The sequence below is a fragment of the Crocodylus siamensis genome, chromosome 10, assembly GCF_052110815.1.
Source record: "Crocodylus siamensis isolate JL-2025a chromosome 10, ASM5211081v1, whole genome shotgun sequence".
Classification (NCBI taxonomy): Eukaryota; Metazoa; Chordata; order Crocodylia; family Crocodylidae; genus Crocodylus; species Crocodylus siamensis.
Window position 1 is genome coordinate 1,245,240 of NC_143404.1, and position 16,166 is coordinate 1,261,405.

Sequence of the window (16,166 nt, forward strand, 5' to 3'; positions counted from 1 at the left end):
GCTAGCGAAGGCGCCCACCTTGTCTATCTTCTGCTCGCACTGCTGACAGATTTGGCTGAGTTCTGTTCATGCTGATTCTGGAGGAAACTTGCCCTTTTAGCCACAGTGTGCATTTGCAACATGCAGTTTGTATTGCTGCACATAGTACTTAATGCAGCTGTTTGCAGATCCAGGTGTCTTTCATCAATCCTGAAGTTGCCACAGCTGGAACCAAAGTAACCAAAAAGGCGCACACAATTTTCACCCTATTACTTTGCAGAGACCGCATACCTGGGAGAAGGGGGGAATACTGACCTTCCACTTACTTTGCAATCATATACCTATTTTTTTTCCATGCAAGGTGTGTCTTTAAGAGTTAAGTTGGGAATTATTCATATTATTAAAAAATACGAGTTTTGCTCAAAAACAAAAGAAAGTCAGCGCCCTAACTCAGCCCTTGGTGCTATAACCACCATCTGTCATCCAGCATCACATTTTGTAACACCACCATATTTAAATACTTCACTGCTGTTTCAGACGGCCTGATTTGAAAGTGCGAAGAATGGAAATGTTACATGTGAGACCAACAGTATTATGAAATGGGCTTGGCTTAAATTAAAGCGTCCTGGTATGTATACACAATATTTCTTTGGCAAGCCTGGTGCAGATTCATACATATGTGCACTTGCATATATTTGTATCTGTAGTGAGCCAGTGCAAGGGATAAATTGACAATGACTATATAGAAACCTATAACGTGCACACATGAACACACACTCTTCTTATGCCGTATTCATACATACGTGTTACATATGTGCATACACACACACACGTGTGCGTGTTACTGTGGTCCCTAGTGCATAGTTTGTAGTTTGGAGAGAAATCATCCTCCATCATTCGTCACTGCCTAGCTGTAGCAGACCGGGCCAGTACATCATTTGTTAACAGCGACAAAGCCGCACTCATAAACGCCGACATGTTACATTAATTTATAGGCACTGAGTGACTTATTAAATGTGACGTGTGAAATATAACAGGGCCCGGTATGGATGATTAGGTTTTGGGCTTTGAATTGTTGACAAGGCAGGGGTAATGAATTGCGGGATACAAGCTAGAATGTTTCCCCCTCATTAGTCAGTATTAGCTGCATTAATAGTAATAATTGGATATATTCATCATTTAAAATGTTTTAATAAATGTTTGGACAGCACCTGATCGAGGCTGTCAAGTGTTAGACTAGAAGGTTTGTGACGGGAGAAAAATTATGACATTCCTTGGGTAGAGATTTATGCAGCCCACAAGGTGCCATTTGCAAGTGTCCTTTAAGACATGATGGGTAGAGATGGTTTGGGGGGAAACAGGACACCCAGCCAGGAGGGAGTCCAGCAGTCCTTTCTCTCACTTAAAGAAGATAGTAAAGACATTTCCAAGGATACTTTTGTTCCAGGGATAACTGGCCTTGCGGTCTGGTCCCAGAGATGAGGGTCTGAGACAGATGGACATTTCTGAGCAGTTTCCCCATTCAGATCTTAGTGGTACAAAAAGTTTGAGCTTGTTCCTGTCTGAACATTTTGAAGTGGGGTTCGGGCACCCCATGGAGACCAGACCCCAGGGATATTCATATCCAGGGTTTTGGTCTGGAGCCATCTGTACTCAGAGCTACTCAGGTGGTATCAGATCCAGCATCTTAAAAGCACGGTCCCACTACAGCCGAAGGCAAGTTGTATCTGCCCATGGTCTTCTGCCAGCCTCCACTTCTCCTCTGGGTATCCTTATCCCCAGTGTGCAATTGCCTATACTTCACCTCAAAGCATCCTCAGAAATGCATCCACAGTATTGCCAACTCTCATGATTTTTGGTGTTGTTCTTGAAGTCTATACTTCAGGAATGTGAAAAACTTAGCTCTTTCATATATAGATATGTGTATGTGTATCTATATGTGTATATATGTATGTATATACATACATATACATAATATATATATAAAAAAATGTATATATTTATATGTGTGTGTGTGTGTGTATGTGTGTATATCGAATCATAGAAAGAAGGACCGGAAGGGACCTATAAGATCATCAAGTCCAGTCCCCTGCCATGAGCAGGAGGTAATTGGGCTCAAATGAGCTCAACAAGGTATTTGTGCAGCCACCTCATATATATAGGGGTGTGTGTGTGTGTGTGTGTGTGTGTGTGTGTGTGTGTGTGTGTGTGTGAGAGAGAGACAGCTAAGTTTTTCACATTCCCCAGTCTTAAAGCGTAGACTTTAAGAACAACACCAAAAATCGTAAGAGTCGAAAATACTGCATCTAAGAAAATATGCCCTGATCTAGTCACCGGAGCATTTGGGCCACATTCAGCAATATTTTTGTTTAAGCGTCTGCACAGAGATGAATGCTAGATTATGTCTTCTAAATGGCTGTGGATGGGAACCGAGAAGCCTGGAGCCCGTGTTTATTTCAGGAAGTCAGTGTTGATTGGAAACGTGCCATCATCGCCAACTCTGGTGAAATTCCCCCTGGAACAACCAGAAGTAAAATAGTGATTGTGAAACCGCATGACTTCACAGTATATCTGCAACGTATCCTCAGACTGGTGATTTTCACTGGGAAAGGCGAGACTTCTGGGGAAAATCCAGCTGCTGTTGGGAGGGGTGTTCAGTGGTGCTGAGCACATAGTCTTCCCTCGTCGTCATTATTGAACCAGTGGGGAATAGCATTTGATGGCGTTCTCACTGGGGAATACCACAACATCACAGAAAATGAGGGTTGAAGGGAGCTCAGGGGGTCACATCTAGGCCAGCCCCCCGCTCCAAGCAGGACCAGCCCCAACTCCATCATCCCAGCCAAGGCTTTGTCTTAAGCACCTCCAAGGATGGAGATTGCACCACCTCTCTGGGAAACCTGCTCCAGTGCTTCACTACCCGCCTAGTGAGAAAGTTCTTCCAAATATCCAACCTCAACCTGAAATCGGGGTGGATCACCCATAACACCTCTTGGAGGTTGTTGTGTAAGGCCCATTATAGCAGCATAGGGATGCGCCCGAGGGAAGGTGTTTTGTTTTTTCCTCAGGGTCGAATTCAAGCTCACGCCTTTGTCTTGTTCCAAATGGCTGAGGGTTTCCACCTAGCATCAACAGAAGTAGTCAGATGCCTGGGTGTAACGGGAGGGAGCATTTACCTCCATTTGTTCAACGTGCCAGATAAACTTCATTGTGGAGGTGGAGACATTTCAGGCATTTTATGTTTGCGTTAATAAATTCTGCACAGCATGAGGTACTCTGAGGTTAGAAAGTTTATCATTCAGCTGTATTCCTTCCTCCCTGATTCGTATTTCATAAGTAGGAGTAATGCTGTTTCATTTAATAGACACCCAAACCACAGACGATTTGTTTTGATAACATGTATTTAATTGGGTTTTTTTTTCCTCATGTTGAATCAGGGTCTGGGCATTCAGCTATCAGCATTGCGTATTAGCTGGGAGACATCGTCTCAGTTGAAAACTTGCTTTGTAAGGATCCTGGCATGTTATCTAGCCTTGCTGCCTCTGTGTTTGCTGACAGGTCCATCAATGGCAGTGTGCAGCATTTCCTAAGACAATTAATTTATGTGTAGACAGATAAGCAGAAATTTAGACTTTGAGAGGTCCAATAGCAGTTATTAACACGTCTTATATGGCAGGCTCTGCAGGTCAACACTGCCCTTTTGAGCACATGGATGTGTCCTTATTGCAGTACACACGTGGGCACTGATTCCATGTGATTGGCACTTGTGCAAGTCCAGGGTTTCCCTAGATTTGTATTAATATAGTTGAAATCGGGATCTAGCCTTTGGTAGCTATGTTCACAGGGATTTGGCCGTCGTTGTGTTAAATAGTTTGAACCTTGTTATTAGTTAAATTTATGTATTTATAAATAGACCTTTAGAGACTAAGTTAATTATTGTGCAGTTGGGGTATTAATAAATAACCGTTTATTGAGACTTTGAAAAGGCTGCAGAATTCAGCAAAATTCGGTCTTGATGTGCCGCATTCCCGTGGAGTACTGGATGAGTTTAAGTTCCTCTCCAGTAGACTGGTTTCGGATGGGACTGGTTGATTAAGTTTATATTAACAGGGAATTAATTTTTGTCAGGGCTGTTCTGGAGAGGCTCAGCTGTAAATTTTTGCTGATTCTCCTTGCTCTCAGCCAGTTGCCAACACAATCATTCTCAAAGGAGCAGAGAGAGAAAACGGGGCGGGGCTGGGCTGTAAGCACTTTCTCATCCACAGGATTAATTGTAACTTTTATTGTTCTGAGGCAGATGAGCAAGAGCTCCAACCTCTCTGCCCTTGCAACTTGGTGACTAACCATTTGTCTTAGCTCTGCTTCTGGCCTCCAAAGCCACGGCAGGCCCCAGGAGGACTATGGTAGCGGTAGTAAGTAGTGCAATAATAACCTGTGCTTATACAGAGCCTTTCAGGACCTCACGGTCCAGTTTCTCTGAAGCTGGGGTTACAGTTCTCACCTTGAATGACACCCTAATGATTCACCCGGTGAAGCAGTGAGGTGGGACTGATCCCATTTCCTTATTGCAAAGTTAATCATCTTGGTTCGGGCAGAAAGATGCCTATCGCTCGTTACCGGTCATCATGCTCTTCCCCAGAAGGCAGTGCCACTGTCAGCAGGGCTATCACCTGCCATGGCATTGTCCACGAAACAGCTGGGTTGTACGCGCCCGTGGCAGCGTACACGAAACAGCTGGGTTGTACGCGCCCGTGGCAGCGTACATGAAACAGCTGGGTTGTATGCGCCCGTGGCAGCGTACACGAAACAGCTGGGTTGTACGCGCCCGTGGCAGCGTACACGAAACAGCTGGGTTGTATGTGCCCGTGGCAGCGTACATGAAACAGCTGGGTTGTACGCGCCCGTGGCAGCGTACACGAAACAGCTGGGTTGTACGCGCCCGTGGCAGCGTACATGAAACAGCTGGGTTGTACGCGCCCGTGGCAGCGTACACGAAACAGCTGGGTTGTACGTGCCCGTGGCAGCGTACACGAAACAGCTGGGTTGTACGTGCCCGTGGCAGCGTACATGAAACAGCTGGGTTGTACGCGCCCGTGGCAGCGTACACGAAACAGCTGGGTTGTACGCGCCCGTGGCAGCGTACACGAAACAGCTGGGTTGTACGCGCCCGTGGCAGCGTACACGAAACAGCTGGGTTGTACGCGCCCGTGGCAGCGTACATGAAACAGCTGGGTTGTACGCGCCCGTGGCAGCGTACACGAAACAGCTGGGTTGTACGCGCCCGTGGCAGCGTACACGAAACAGCTGGGTTGTACGCGCCCGTGGCAGCGTACACGAAACAGCTGGGTTGTACGCGCCCGTGGCAGCGTACACGAAACAGCTGGGTTGTACGCGCCCGTGGCAGCGTACACGAAACAGCTGGGTTGTATGTGCCCGTGGCAGCGTACATGAAACAGCTGGGTTGTACGCGCCCGTGGCAGCGTACACGAAACAGCTGGGTTGTATGTGCCCGTGGCAGTGTACACGAAACAGCTGGGTTGTATGCGCCCGTGGCAGTGTACACGAAACAGCTGGGTTGTACGCGCCCGTGGCAGCGTACATGAAGCAGCTGGGTTGTACGCGCCCATCCCAATACCCTGCCTCTTCTCATTCCAGCCAATGAACCCCATAGTGGCAAACATATAATAATACATCTTATTGCAACCCATACATATCCATACCCTAGTACATCCATGATCTTTCTCCACCATGCTTTGGGCTTTGGATTTCCTTACCAGAGGACCTTCAAGTAGAGAAGTTTTGTACTGCCATTCCCTGGCAGCAGTAGTCCTGCTGGCTGCCTGACGTTGGGGGCTGAAAGGTATCGGCACAGCTTCAGCGCCCTCTTCCATGTCCCTGTAGCAGAGGCTGCAAAGGCCTTTGTTCTGCTTGCTCAAGGCACTGAGCAGAGCTCTGATAAAGTTGCATCTAAATCAGAAGCCGTGGCATGGGCAGACTTGTTTGGTTTCGGCTCAGGATCGCTACGAAGTCCATGTGGGCCTCTCCGCAGTGGTGGCTGTTTTGAAGATCGATTCAACTGTTATGCCATCTTGTTACAGCAAGGTTGACATGGTCCAGCAGCGTGCATGGTATTTATTGATGCTATCTCCTGCACTACCCATGGTATCATCCTCTTTACCAACAAGCCAGAAGTTTACTCTCTGTGATAGTTCACAGGGATCATAATCAGCCTTAACGTTCTTGCTTCCCAAACATGAGCAAAAGCTCTGATGAGGATAAAGCTTGCAATTTTTGACAACTTCATATCTTCCTTGGGCACCAGGACAACACCTTCCCTCGCTGTGTCGCCATATACACAGCTCAGATGGAGTACCGAGGGCCTCCACCTTTCCACAGAGCAGTTCTTGCTTCCTTCCAGGACTTAAAATAGCAGCTGCTTTCTGAGCCCCGTCCTCCGTGCCGGAGTCCCTGCTGGAGAGGAAATGAGAGCTTTTTTCTCATAAAGACTGTGAAACAATGGGAAACAGCAATGGGATATCCAGCTTGTGTCAACGAGCTGAGTACAATATGCACATCTGTTCTACAACTTAACTTGGGTTGATATTTGTATATTTTGCAGCATCCCTACCAGGCTGCAGGCACCCTTCAGTCTTTTCAAATGCATAATATACCATTTATTAAATCGCCTGTTCCTTGGCGGTACAATACCCCAGAAGCAGCAAAAATATAATGAACACTTGAAGTTTTCATGTGACATCCCGTTATCCTACCTCACCTACTTTGCTAAGCCTTGCCGATATACCCCTCTTTGTGACCCAGCAGGAAAGAAATGGGTAGGAGTCTCACCCGAGCCCAATGAACAGAAAAGCTCCCGTCAGCTTCAGGGACACTGAGGTTTTTCCCGTGGTTCGAACATGATTTATGACCAGATTCTTCTGGGTCAACAAATGTGCTCGTCAAAACACCCATGAACGCCGATACGATGTCTCTTGCCCAGAAAAAGTTGACGTACCTTGATGGAAAAGTAGCAGCAATTAATAGTCTGCTCTTATGTTATCTCCAGGCTCACTCTTCTGCTTTTTGAAGCTACATTTGCCTTTTAAAGAGAATCCTCCAAGCTGTGACCACATTGACTCCAATGGGTTTCTCTCAATACATTTCCAAATAGGTTGGGGGAAACGATTCCCCGGCATCCTCTTAGCGGAGCTGCGTAAAGAGGAGATTTACAGTTTAGGTTCTAAAGCAGCCAGGGCCTTACGGTTTTGTGGAGGATTTAGTGCAGCTAAAGTCGAAACTGGGTGTCATCCCAGGGGTTAATCCGGAGACAGGAATGTATCTCGCATTCGGGGCGAGACTGACACAAAGGAACAGCTGAAGCCGAGAGCCCTTTAACTTGCATACGTGCAGGATGTTGTGGGCAAATGTAATGGCAGTGATGTCGATGTTATGAGTCCAGAGGCTTTTTGCTTATAGGCATGAATGCATGCAACTGGGAGACTCGGGACATTAGCCGGGCAAGATTGTTGATTCAGCGTAATGATTGACTTGAAAATGTAGAAGTCTATTAGGAGCAATTAGAAACACAGTTATCTATGTAATTTGAAAGCCATTATGACAACCTTTTTTTCCCTGCCCCCCTCCCGGAGAGAAAGTACAAAGTCCAGACTGGCCTAATGTTGCTAATATTGGGATATTATTATCAGTCATTTGTCAACAAACAATTGCGCGGTCTTCAGTCTTTTTCTTTATCAAGAGGTCGACCTTGTTTTTATTCCACACACTGCTCTGCTGCGAAGCACGAGCTCTTAGCTCAGCTTTGAGTCCTTTAGGTAGGATTTTCATCTGTGTTCAATGTGGTCCTAACTCCACATTCACTGAAGCAAGCTGTGAAACTCCTAATCAAATTGTTTGAGAGAAAAGTTCAGCCAACACTGAATGCTTTTGAGAATCCCAGCATAAGTATATGCATACTTGCACAAATAATTGGGGGTTTTGAATGCTTATGCCATCCCTTGTGGGGGTGATCAGATGAAGACTCATTGTCCATTATTTTAGTTCAGATGCAACTAAGTATTGCAGCAGCTTGCTTCAGGGCATGCCTTTATGTTGTACCAGGTACTGGTGCTTTCCAGCTGGTTGAAGGATGCTCTCCAGACATGGAGGAACTCAGTGGTGCACATCTCTGTTTCTCCTTGTGTTGTTGATAGTGCAATGTGGATCTACACAGACAATAAATAGTAAAATACATGCACAAATAACATTTCTCTTTCTCTTCCTCCCCCTGGAACTTGAACATGGCGCCAACAGGAATTATTTCCTTGTCAGGTTGAGCAAAAGGCATGGTTTTTGTGAATGCTAAATAATTTCTAGTTCCTTTGTTTAAAAAAGGGGAAAAGTTCTGAGCAGGATTTTATATCACTGAGATCGTGCAATGTCTTCAGTTAGGCATTTCTGATCAAGAATACCTTTTCTAATGGGCTTCAACCAAGACTGCTGGCGTTTGCAGTCAAACGTGCATCTGCACTTTGCAGGTTCAGACACCTGCTGAACAAATTTACCGCTTGCACATGTCCTTTAAATAGACTGGCCCTCTTGGGTTTTCCACGTTCAGATGCTAGCACTTGTGCGTATGTGGGTGTCAGGCTATTTAAAGACTCATTAGTGCAAGCAGAAGCACAGCACAAGTTTGTGTGCAGGCAGTTCGGCGTGTGAGCTAAACTGTAGCTCAGAGTAAAAATCTGATCTCTGTCCATCTCTGAGCGGTCCATGTGAAGTTGGGCAAGAGTAAGGAGGTGCTCCCCACTTGCTTAATATTTATTGCATGAGCATCCATTAATTCTTTGGTACCTTGATTGGAGAATTAGCGCCATCAGAGCACTTATCTGAGGGTGACACCTTAAGGGTAACCTTTATCTTCCTTTGTGAAGAACTAGCAGAGCTTCACGTGACTGATTTGTTTTCTTTCACCAGCTATGACTTTGAGGTTACTGATGCTTTTTCATAGACCGAAACTAATGTTACAGTAGTCTATCATGAGATAAGAGGCAGCTGAATACTCGTATCGTATTACAATTAACAGCAATTCTGTTATCTGTCATCACTTGCACTAAACAGAGTTTCTTTTAGCAAAAGTATGACACTGCGATGCCTGCTAATGCAATGGCATTGCGTGAACTATGACAGACCCCAGAGCTGGTTTTCTACATATTTCAAGGAATAAAAGTCTAGAGTCTTAACTTAACAAACTCGTTTTATATCCTAGAGCTTGGATGGCCAAGTGAAAACAATAAAGTGGTAAAAGAGAAAGTAATTAAGAAAAGGCAGAATGATTGAATATGAAGGCTTGTATTGCACAAATGAGGATCAAGCCTGTTAAGGATGTGCCTTCCTTGTATTAATGTGATAATAAAGTGCGTGATTCTGAGAGCTCTGTCGCTGTCTCAGCTAAAGCACTGACCCTCAGCTCATGAAGCACGGATGGTGCCGTGACCGCGAGGCATGTAAAGAAAAGCAGAGCTCGAAGGCTCCTGTCCTGGGTACGGTAACAACGGCAGTCGTGCCTCTGAGCGTGTGGGTATGCGCGCAGGTAGATGGATGCACGCCTCTGCCTCTTTGCTTAGATACGGTGTTTGTGTCTTTGCTTTCTAGTAACTCGCACCTCCGCCGTGAGCGAGCCGGAGTTGTACAATCTGCACACAAATGGCATAAAACCCTCCCACTGCTTTTATTTCGGGTATTTAGCTACAGCTCAATTCCAATCAACATTGCTGGTAAACGGGGCACCGTGTGCATGGAAAGTTATAGAACAATTTACTGGATCAATTTTTTCACCGCTCACAGAAGAAAATGTTGAAAAGTCAGATGCCAGGCACAGAATTAGATTACCAAAAATAGAGAGTGCAGACCTGCCTCTCGACTATTTTTAGTCCTATTTTGCAATGTTGTCTTTTGGTGCTGGGCAAATAGGCTGTGGCCTCTTTCTAGTCATATTAAAAAACAAAACAAACCTCTCCAGAGTTTTAGCTCGCTCAGGAGGGAAGATGCCAAGCACACTTTTCCAAAGAAGTCTAAATTTCTGTGATGCATTATGCTTCAGTTCGAGAGAGGTGAAGAACTAGGAAGAAGAGGCTGCGAGATGAAAAATTGATATGCCGTGCTCCGCTGCGCAGAGCACACAGACCTACGGAAAACCAACTTGAAATATTTGGTGAAGTGAGCAGTGAGTAATTTAAGGCTGTCTTTGGGCAGTCTTACCTGCTGATTTGGTGGGCATGTGGCTTCTTCCCCAACTATTTGCAGTGCTGAAAGATGTCTTTACTAGACCATCAGCAGCAAAGTGTGGGCTCCGCCAGCTCGTGAAATCAGGGCAAGTCCACAAAAATAACTTTGCCTATTCTGTGTGCGTCTTATTATGGGAGAAAGAAAGGGAATCTCAGTCTGAGATGCGTTGCATGATGTTCATACTTCATGTCGCATTGCATCTCCTGGACCCTTTCCTGGAGTTCAAGTGCGCGATGCCTGTTTTCCAACAAAACGAATATTCTTCTACGCGTTTGCTGCTGGATTGCTCCTTGGGTGTTAATTGTTTTACATCCCATTCATACCAAGTTTGGGCCATTCATGAAAACCAAGAGGAGCATTGAATTTGGTGGGAGCAGGATCACATCCTCTTTTTTTTTTTTTTTTTTTAAATGAAGGGGATTAGACCAACAAAAATGGGTGACAGGTAACCAGGTTGTGTGTGATGTTTAATTTGTCTTTTGTAAAATAAATTTCCTGTTGTAAAAATGCCACAAAAGGTAGCTACTGCTGTTTATTGACTAAAGAGCCATGTAAAATCCAGCTGTGAATATGAGGGTAATAGGTGGTTTCCCCCATGCCTCTATTTCATTTCCATGTGCAGTCTCATGCTGGTAAATACCAGTGTAAGCCTCAATTTTTCTTTTGTGAGTAGGGTTCCTGACATGGCCACGTTCTCATAGGCAGACATGGCCACGGGAAACAGTGTGCAGTGTTGGATCTGTGTTTAAATAGATATGGTAGCAATTTGAAGAAACAGTAATTTCCCCCTGCTTTCTCCTCGAGCTGTCGGTCTCGCTGCTCCCAAGCCAGCTTTTCCACTGCGTGCGGATTCGGACTCGGTTTTTTCCGTTCCAAACTGGAATGAAAACAAAAAGTAATCAAAATTTCCTGGGTAGTAAGAATTAAAAAATGGGTTGAGTCATGCAAAGCATTTCATTTAGGGAAAGCACAAATTTTGTTCCGCTTTCTCCCTTTTAATATTTTTCATATGTTTGCATATAAAAATGACCCTTGTTTGAAAAAGGCATTTTGAAATGAAAAATTGAAGCCTTTGCATCTGGAAATGTCCACGGTGGGGTGTTTCTTCATTCAAATGCTTTCTTTACCTTTGCTTTTTCCCCCCCTTAAATCAGATTTCATTGGTGCGACCTTTTTTAACTGGTTTGGATTTTGGTGAAAAATTCCTGATTGAGCTATAGTTATAGGCAGATATGGTGGAGGTGACTGATGGAGAAAGGGAGTTGTGTGAATATTGGGAAGTGGATAGAGAAACCTGGAAAACAATGGCTCAAATAACTCGGGTGTTTGTGTCCTGGGCCAACTTGGTGGTGCGCACCTAAACCCAAAGTGGTACATTTTGAAGTGTATGTTTATTGTTCTTCAGTACTACCGACCTTGTCCTGGCAGACCCTTCCCCCGGTCGTCTCCCACGGGTTTTACTGCGGGGGGTCAGGTAGACGTTGCTGTCGTCAAAAGTAGGACCTTGGCCTTAGTAGGCCTCTGCGTACACATTAAGTTGTGCACATGTTTCAGTGCCATGCAAAATGGCCAGGAAAGTCTTTCATCTGATGGCCAGTTTCAAGACATCGTGTCAGTTGTTGCTTCTTGGAGTTTTTGCTCATTTTGCAGACCCACAAATGCACAAACACTCCAGTATCCCTGTTTTGCAGGCCCTGATCCCAACACTGGTGTTACCCTCTTCTTTCAAATGCTTTGAAAATGGTGGCCTACTCTGGTTTAGTTTGCCCCCAGATAGGTTTAAGTTGTGCAACCAGCACTCACTCATTGACTGGCCAGAGGTCTCGCTGACCTTGGCAGTCGTACAGCTGTCATATTTTCACATGGATGAACTGTTCTCGAACAGTTTCTCCAATGTATTGGGAACAAACATGCCTTTCTTCAACATCAGGAATGCAGGTCTTCCCTTTCCAACTATTTCTTTCCCTTCAACAGATATATTTATTGTGGCAGTGGCAAAAAAAATCCTACTGCTAACTCTTCGTGTTCAAGTTCCCTTAAATCTCCCTCAGGATAGTGATGGAGAAGAGAGTCTGGCTTCCCACTCAGATCTCACTTGATTTTTTTTTAAATTTTATTATTATCATCATCTTACTAGTTCAATTCATTCCCTCTTCATGTTGGCGGTTGGTGGAAGAGTTGGTGTCAAATCCTTTTTTGCATCGTTGTCGTTATCGATGTATCGTTGTAACGAGGAGCCAGAGCCAGCGGAGAACGGGGTGCCATTGGGCTAGGTACTGCAGATGCGGGATGGTCTGTGCCTCAAAGAGTTTACAGGCTATGAAGACAAGACATGGAAAGGGGAAGGGTCAGGTTAGACCTGCCAAAAGGGAGATTGGACTGTATAGATGGCCTCAGCGAGATGAGGAGAGACAGAAGGGCTAAACTTGGACCAGGCGGTCTGCAGGCTAGTGCGGTTGCCTCCTGAAGAAAGGTGGCCAGGGAGCGCTGGCACTAAGCTTGAGAAGACCATTCCTCTTGGATCAGGTGGATTTTGCACCTCACTTGGAGCGGTGTGTTAAACCTGGATACTGCCAACCAGCACCCAGGCTGCCAGTCCCAACCAAGCTCTGGTTGGCCAACACGGGCTGCAGTGCGTGCACTTTCAACACTCCCGGGGTGCGATGTGGGCAAGTGTTTTAGCTACTGGGTTGACGACTGTTCAAGCTTCACACTTCTGAAATCTCAGAAACGTTTTCTGGTGAGGATATCTCTGTCCCAGCCCACTCCGGTTGGTACTTGCAAGTGTTAATGGGAGCCACCCAGGCACCATCTAGATTCGAAGGGGATGCATCTCTGAGTGGTGGTACCCAGACCACTAGAAGAGATTGATATCATAGTACCGAGAGCTGCATACTTCAATGAGGCCATTAAATGGTATTTTCTTCATTAGAGTTAATGATTGTTTTGATCTGTAGTGTTTGAGAGAGATAAACCAGGAAGATGTACTAGCCACGAGGATGGGTGAGTATGGGCTTCTGTTATCTGGCAACTTCGACCCACAGTAGACAACTGGGGCTGGAAACCCACAGTTCTTCAGCACCCCTTTGAGTTGCCACCTGTGCTGCATCCCAGAAGCAAATTGCAGACCTCTGTGGGTAGTCATGCTACTGTTTGTGCCTGTTATTCGGGAAAGAACGGGGAGATGAGAAAGTATCGCTCGATTATAATTAGGGATGTTAATGATGCCTGCAAAGGGCCCAATTCTGGACTGGTCCAAGTGATCTAACCGGGATGATTTGTAGCTGCGGAGTCGGAGCTGGCACGGCCGGTTCGGGCTCAGGATGGAGAATTCAGCAGAGCAAATTGCTTGAGCAAAGGAAGCACACAAGGGTGAAGACCAGTCTGAGACCTTGGAGTGAATCCATCTGAGTTAAATCTAGGATTTTCCTCCTGTTTTCCAGCCAAGATGATTCTCCATTCAAAGCCAAATACCCGTAGTTTCATCCTGCCCCCATTTTCTGCCCCGTTTTGCCGACCGATACCCCAGACATGAGTGGGAACAGGATGCTTCCTCCATAGCCCAACAGTCAAACCCTTGGGACGGTGCAAAGCATTTCTTGTCCTACACAGCCCTGCTTGCACTTTGTGTTTCAGCAGCAGCATTGAGCCCATCTGTTGGTTCCTCTCTCAGTAAAATAAGAGTGCAGGATTGGAGAGAGAGTATTTTATTAGATGATTTTTTCAGCTGAACCAAGGGGAGGTGTAAGATGTACACAATCAATCTTTGCAAGTTCCTCCCCAAAGTGCTGTCGTAAAAACCCCCAAATCCTGTCCGCTTTCCTGAAGTCTCTATAACTCACTAGGCATTGCTCTGCATGCACTGCTTTGTTGGACCTAGCTAGGTGGGCCTCATGTGTCCTTTATCTTGTTGGGATGAAACGCCATTGGATGCCAGGGATTTCCCTTCTCTAACTAGGGCTTGATTTTGAAACCGGATTGATGGTTTTTTGGTCCGCTCTTCTATTGCGTGTAGATTTACTGTGCCGTTGTCTTATAAGACAAAAGAACCATGTCACTTGCCAAGTGAAGCAACCTCCCCCCTATTTTTCAGGGCTTCATAAAGAGCTCTCGGAGGTATTCGGAGGGCCTTTAAGCTGATGAGCTGACACCCATGAGCCGGTGTTTACACACGCCGGGTAAAGTTAGCGTGATAAATGCTTCCTGCACTTGCCTGTTTGACTCCGTCGATCAGTGCGGATATTTTTAACTATTACATTTCCCATCCTCCCTCCCTCTGTAATATGCTCCCGCAAGCCAAAGTGGTCAGCTGCTTGGCTCCTACATTCGGGAAAACTCTGAAGAATTTTCTCGCGAACCCCTGGGGCAGAGCAGACTTTTCCCCAAAGAATAAGCAGTTCTGAGAGACTTTGCCACATAAGGGCCTGTTCGAGGCTCCAGGCACCAGTTGACAGGGACGTCTTTGCCTCCCAACAGATGGTCGGGCTTTTTATTTCAGCAAGCGATCTCTGGCGGAGGGGTGGTCTCGGGATGCTGCCAGCATTCCACATGACAGGGCCAGCTTAGGGCAAGAGGGATCTAATGTCCATGCCCTTCATAGCTCACCAACTAAATGATGAGCTGTTGACAGAAAAGCCATCATCTGAAGTGTAAGATCCTGAACTCTCCCCGCATTTCGCTTTTCTTCGGCGGAATTAATGCCCTATTTGCTTGTCTCTCAAAATCCATTCTGGCACGAGTACAAACCGTCGCCTGGTGGCAAGCAGTTGTCTGGATTCAAGATGCCAAGATTTGTGCTGACAGCTCCTTCTACACAATCTGAGTCAGGCTGTCACAGCTGGCCATTAGAGGCTTAAAAAGACGCACACACGTACGACAAATCGCACCAACTCTCAGCTATTGAATAGCCGAAGCTCCTTGGTGAGAAAATGCCAGGACTTAGCCCCCTCTTGAACAGAGCACAAACACACGCTGTCCAAGCGTTTTGCGGCGGCTGCTTATTTCATATCGATCCTTCTCTCTTATTTCTTAAGTTAAACTAAATCTCGGCCGTCCACGCGATGGCCTGATGGGATTTTCGTAGCCCACCAAATGGGTCTCCGAAGGACACGGTTCTGCACCGAAACAGGGAAACGGTGCCCAAGAAGGCCAGCCAGAAAAAAAAGAAAAAAAGGCTTGTAGAAATACGTTTGCCATGATTCCTGCGTGTGCAAATTGGGCTGCTCCTGGTGACGATGGCAAGCGCTCAGTGGGGACGAGGATGGATCCTTGCAAAAATTAACTTTCCAATTTCAAGTAAAACAATAAAAAATAATCGCCCCCCAATGCCTCATTCTAAATGGAGACAGGCTATATTAGCTTCTGCTTGCTTAATCGACAGCTATTGCAAATATAATGATGCTCTGTCTGGTTGCGCTGGGCTTTCAAACTTGCTGCAGGATTTAATTTTACACAGTCGAGCTGTGGTAGAGCCCGGTCTGCAGTTTATTTTGGACAAAGGGTTGATAAACCTTGGCTCTCGAGAAAGAAGCCTGGAATCCGAGGCTCGCCGTTATTCATTGACTTCTCTTTATGAGTTTACAGTCCGCTGATGCATAACACTGAAGGAAATATTTTCAGTAAAATGTTTGCTTTCTTTCGGCTTGTAAAATGCAGTGTCTCTTTTTAAAGATGCATGTCAGGGTCATAGAGCTACTTCAGCAAACTGTGCATGGTCAGGACAAACCCTGTGTTTCAGCCGGTTCATTTTTGTCATGAAATCAGCCTTTTAATCAAGACTTTTTCCAATCCTTCAGTGCTTTGTTTGTTGACTTGTTTAGATTCACTAACCACCATTTGAACTTCAGTTTTATTGACAGACTTTGTTTAATTGTTGCACGGAGATTTAAATTGCACGGAACATTTTA

At 45.7% G+C, this 16,166-nt stretch overlaps 1 protein-coding gene across 9 annotated transcripts in view; it reads left to right on the plus strand.

Annotated features, from left to right (window-relative positions):
* Positions 1 to 16,166, plus strand: part of EBF1 (EBF transcription factor 1) — a 300,604-nt gene that overhangs the window by 170,114 nt on the left and 114,324 nt on the right. The window lies entirely within an intron of this gene.